This window comes from Bison bison, unplaced genomic scaffold, assembly GCF_000754665.1.
Source record: "Bison bison bison isolate TAMUID 2011002044 unplaced genomic scaffold, Bison_UMD1.0 scf7180017864252, whole genome shotgun sequence".
Classification (NCBI taxonomy): Eukaryota; Metazoa; Chordata; class Mammalia; order Artiodactyla; family Bovidae; genus Bison; species Bison bison.
The window spans coordinates 1,938,838-1,944,181 of record NW_011494824.1 but is presented as its reverse complement, the minus strand read 5'-3'; the positions used below and the strand labels follow the sequence as shown (position 1 = coordinate 1,944,181).

The 5,344-nt window shown below is 46.5% G+C and overlaps 1 protein-coding gene across 1 annotated transcript in view; it reads right to left on the bottom strand.

Annotated features, from left to right (window-relative positions):
• IQGAP2 (IQ motif containing GTPase activating protein 2) overlaps positions 1–5,344 on the bottom strand; it is a 330,456-nt gene that overhangs the window by 290,496 nt on the left and 34,616 nt on the right. The window lies entirely within an intron of this gene.

Here is a 5,344-nt window from a genome sequence, read left to right as displayed (position 1 = left end):
ACGTCCCTGGTGGCAAAAAGGTTGGGGGATGCTGATCTGGAGTGCTGCTTCCTCTCCCCTCTCGCTACCCCATCATCTACTCCTCGCCTCATCAAGAAACCCACTCTCCAGTCAAGGCCTGCACTCCCCTCACTCAGAGGTTTTCCACCCTGGGCTCTGAGAGGAGCCTGCCATTGAGTGTGTGACAGCTGGGGACAGGGAGCCGGGCCCCAGGCTTTCAGCAGGAAGGGCCCGGCTTGTCCCCTGCTCATTAGCCATGCAGCCCCAGCCTGAGATCATCTATTATAAAATCACAGGCTGTGAGAGCGAGCAGGGGCTTAGTGAGCCTCTGGTCCAGCTCCTCCGTGTATTAAAGGGGCTGCGTCCCAGACGAGTCGGCCCACAGACTGATTCTTTTATAACACAGAGGGAAAAGGAGCCAGGACTCACAAGGAATGCAAAGAAAAGAAACAATGGCAGGGACCCCAGCGTTTGAAGTGCCCCGAGCCACTGCTGAATGGCAGTGCTCTATTTTTAGCTCAACTTTCCTGAAAAGGCTCCCTGCTTCCCCTTTTCTTGAATGCCCGGCATCCTCTCCAACAGTTTTGGCTTCCCGTCTCCTCCAAGGGTTGCTGCGAAGACTGTCTACGAAAGAGAAGTTCATTTCACAGAACAGATCAAGAGCCATCCTACTAGCCAGGGGACCATCCATCCTGGTTTGCCGAGACATGGCCCAGCAGCTGACATGGGAGGCTTTGGTGTAATGACTAGAACCCTCCCTCCACCGCTCCCCCCCAATAAAGGTGTCTAGGTTGGGGTGATGAATTACACTGTAACCTTTCTTCTGGGGCATGCTATTCCCAGGGAGAACAAAGCTCTGGGCCTGGCATGCTTCTGCAGAGCACAGTAAGCCACAGACCTGAAAGTGAAGCTCAGGAGCAATTATGTCTAATTTGGCCCTCGCTGGTGACGCGCCAGCTGACCAAAACTCTGCCCACTGGACACGACTGGACGCCGATGAAGGGAAACCCAGAACTGGGCATCCACGCTCTCATCTTGTGACTCAGGGGTCTTAAGAGCAAGGTTATTGGCACAGGCCATGGGAAAACCTGCTCTCAATCTGACCCGCAAAGGGAGTTACACAGCAATTTCCAATTCAGACTCAGTCCACCCTCCAGCTCCCGACACCAGCACACGCGAAGATGTCCTACTTCCGTGTGGGACACGGGCACCGACCCCACGAGGCCTAAATGCTTGGCTGGAGCCCCACAGGATCGGGGGAAAGGGGCAGAAAAGCCAGGCCAGCAAGGTGCTTCACCGGCAATTCATTCTCTGACACCAACAGCTCCCACCCCAGAGGGTATTATCCCAAGTCAGTGAAGTCCAGACGGAGAACTACTACTTATCTCGCAGTCAAGAGGGGTCATATGAAAACTATAATGCTGGGGTTCCCCCCCTCATTTTTAATGATTACAGCATCTCTCTAGGAAAAAATGAAGACCACAGAGCGGGAACCAGTGCCAGCTAAAACAACTGTTAACAACGTGATGTGTTTCCTTCCCATGTTATTCCCCACAGGCATTAAGTTCTAACTTCCCTATCGTGTATCCTGCCTACTCACTTGATTTTATAAGCATTCCTCCACATCACTCAAAATCGGTTTATTTTAGGTTGTCTGTGGTTCTCCAATGACAACATTAATAGCTGTCTGCTATTCAGACTTCAAAAGTTTATGTGTAACAGAAGGTAGTAAATAAAGGGGATGGGGAAGAAAAAGGAAACTGAAGCGGTAAAATTCTAACGAAGAATCCATCTTCCAAAATTGTCTTGGTCACCAGGGTCATGAGTTTCAAGCCTCTCCTGGAATTCTGCTGGAATCAGTCAACAAGCTTGCTCTGTATAAACTTCAGACAGATCAAACACAGGGGATGAAACAGCAAGACAGGCATAGGCTTGGAGTCACCGGAGATGAGAAGGAATGCTGAGGAGGAGGCAGCAGAAACGGTCCAACTGTTGGTACCTCTTCAGCATCTAAGAATCCTTGACTTCCTCGCTGTCAAGACACTCCATCGCTCTGGTCTCCTCCCTCTAATCAGTCCCACATGCGATGAGGCATATTACTCCGGTGGGTAGGGGGAGGCTCAGTTCACACTACCCCCTCTTCTGGAATGCTCCTTTTCCCACCCACTGAGCTCTCTTTACACACCAGCTACTATGCTAAGTACTTTATATTTGCCATCCCATTCTGTTCTCATGATGCCATCAGATAGGTACCACTGCTTCACTACCCCATTCTACAGAGCTAACTGGCGGTGAGCGATAGCGCCAGGGCTCTGAGACCCTGCGCCATGTCCCCCATCAGAAGGTCACCTCTCTGAGGGCAGAGCCCAGCCCAAGGGGCTCACTTATCAAACGAACACTTCACTTGCATCTTGCTTTCTTCCTAAAAGGATTTGAGCAGGTTAACAAAAAGTTATGTTGGGGTGGGGGTGGGGAATCTATAAATACCAAGAAATGAAGTCAGGTAAGGGAAAAATAAAAGCAGACAAGAATGATGAAGGCAGAAGGGTATAAATATACCAAAAGCAATGTACATGCCCTTCACAAAGTCTACAGATAAGCTCCAAAGTTGACCTTTTATCGGTCAAAGCAGAGAGGAAGTGGATATCCGTAAACTTATTATGGATTTACGTCAGAAAGTCTCATTGCCACAGAAATTATGTTGGAAGCGATGTATGTTTCAGCCATCCAGCCTGATCAACGGATTTCTAAATGAGCCTATTTTCTGCTTACCTGTTGGCTAAACCTGCCGGCATGGCAAAGTAAACGCAACAGAAACATCTCTAAGAAGAGCCACACGCTTCCCAGTTCTCTTATTCAGAATGCACTGAATAGATTTTAAGTCACTGAGAGAGGGTTTAAATTGCCATTATGAGGTGCTTGTTCCTAAACCACATGGTGATAAACTGCTGTCTGTCTTTCACTAGAGAGGGCCCATCCCAGCACCACTGCCTTCTGATGCTTCAAGTCCTTTCCTAGATCTCTGCTTCTTCTTCACTTTTCCTTCTTTCATCTGTTTTCGTGATGACATCTCAGTTTTGGTGATGACCAAGCATGGACTTAATAACAGGCGCCAGCCAACCCCACTAACCCACTGCCTCTCTTAGCTGTATAAGTTACTGTTTTTTGTTCTGGGTTTTTTTGGCCATGACTTATGGCTTGTGGGATTTTAGTTCCCTGACCAGGGATTGAATTCAGGACCACAGCAGTGAAAGCTCCAAATCCTAACCACCTGAATCCCAGGGAATTTCCTACCCATCACGGTTCACAACTAGCCTAAGTAGCTGTGCTAAAAAATTCGTATGTGTGAAATTCTTCCTTTGCCCAAATGTAATGGCTATATCGGGTTGAGCAGTTGAACAGTATCCCCCCAAAATTCATTTCTGCCCAGAATCTCACAATGTGAACTTCTTTGGAAATGCGATCTTTGCAGATGCAATAAATTAAAATGAGGTCACAGTAGATTAGAGTGGCTCCTAATCCAATGACTGAAAAGAAAAGACGCCCCGGGATAACACCATATGACAATGGAAGCAGAGACAAGGCTGATACACCTATAAGCCGAGGAACTCTAAGGACTGTTGGCAGCAAGCAGCAGCTAGGAAGAGGCAAGGACGGACCCTCCAGCAGAGCCTTTTGAGAGAGTGTAGCCCAGCTCCCACCTTGATTTTAGACTTCTAGCCTAGAGAATTATAACAATAAATGTCTGTTGTACTAAGCCGCACAGTTGGTGTTAATTTGTCACAAAAGGACACTAGTACAATGATGAATATGCTTCACCCAGAAGATATAGTACCAAGTGTGCAAGACTGACCTTTTAACTTCTACCCACAGGTACAGGAGGCACACCGCCTAGGTTCAAGCCCTGATTCTGCCACTTACTATCTGTGGGTGCTTGGGCAAGTTACTTAACCTCTCTGAACCTCAGTTTTCCCACCTGTAATATGGGGATAACATTAGCAACTTCAGAGAGTTGTCACGAGGATTAAATTGGGTGATTCACAGAAAGTGCTCAAAAGTCATGACTGACACATACAAGCACCCCATGTATTTGTTATTCTCAGCATCATTAGAGGTTAAACTGACAAAAAAAGGTAGAAATTGGTCACTTAGAGCTGTACACAACACGCACCTCTCATGGTCCTGTATCCTTATCGCAGGCACAAAAAACCATGGGAGATATCTCTCTCAGGGTTATGCACGGCAACCAGAGACCAGGGTTAAAATTAGGACCTTCCGCTGAAACAAGACTGTCCGCTGAAATAAGACTGTCCAAGTTTCAATCTTTCCACACTAATCTGCAAAGCCAACATTTTCTCTTGTTAAATAATCCTAGGAACTCCATAAACGATACTCAGCACACATTCCAAACTAATCACTGAAACACAGCAACCTGGTTACACAGAGGTAGACTACTTGTAATGCTCAGCTCATCTCCAACCAGACAGCAGAGAGGACCAGTCTCCCAAAACAGCAGGCTGTCTAGTCCTGGCTCCACCTAAGCCAGATCCTCCAGGAAGACTTTCTTACTCTGGATTCCATGGCCCTAGCAGTGTATAAAAATGACTGACACTAGCCCTTAGGGAATGGCTTCCCTTACTTTCAGCCCATACTTGTTCTAGAACCCTCATACTCCCAGGTTCCTGCCGCTCTGGGTAAAAATCACCAAGTTAGAAGCTGCTGTCTGCTAGCCACAAGACAGCCAAATGGAGACGCCAAGTCTAGTACAATAGTCATAATGCATTTAAAAAATGTCAGCATTCCAGATAATACTTGCAAGGATGATTGCAATTATCTAAATAGCATCATTGAAATTGATAAGAAATGTTACATTAATTGCTTGCACTGAATGAGCCCCTTCGCAGTACCAGACACAGAATTTTTATGTAGATTAATTCATTCAAGTCTGACTATTATTATTATCTCCATTTTACAGTTGAACACCATGAATCAGGGAAGTTATGACTTTGCCCCAGGTCACACAGCTAATACAGTTGATCCTTGAACAACATGGGTATCAGGGCATCAACCCTCTGCACCTGAAAAATCATATGTAACTCACAGTCAGCCCTTCTGTATCCATGGATTCAACTAACCAAGGACAATGTACTGCTGCAATATTTACTATTTGAAAACATCCAGGGACAAGGGGGCCAGACAGTTCAAACTGTGTTGTTCAAGGGTAAACGGTATTTGGAGGAGCCAGGTTAACAAAATAAAATAATATTCTATTTTAAAAATCCTACACATCCCAGAGAGGCAACCAGTTATACACTACTTAAGAGCTCAAAGACAGCCTCTTGTC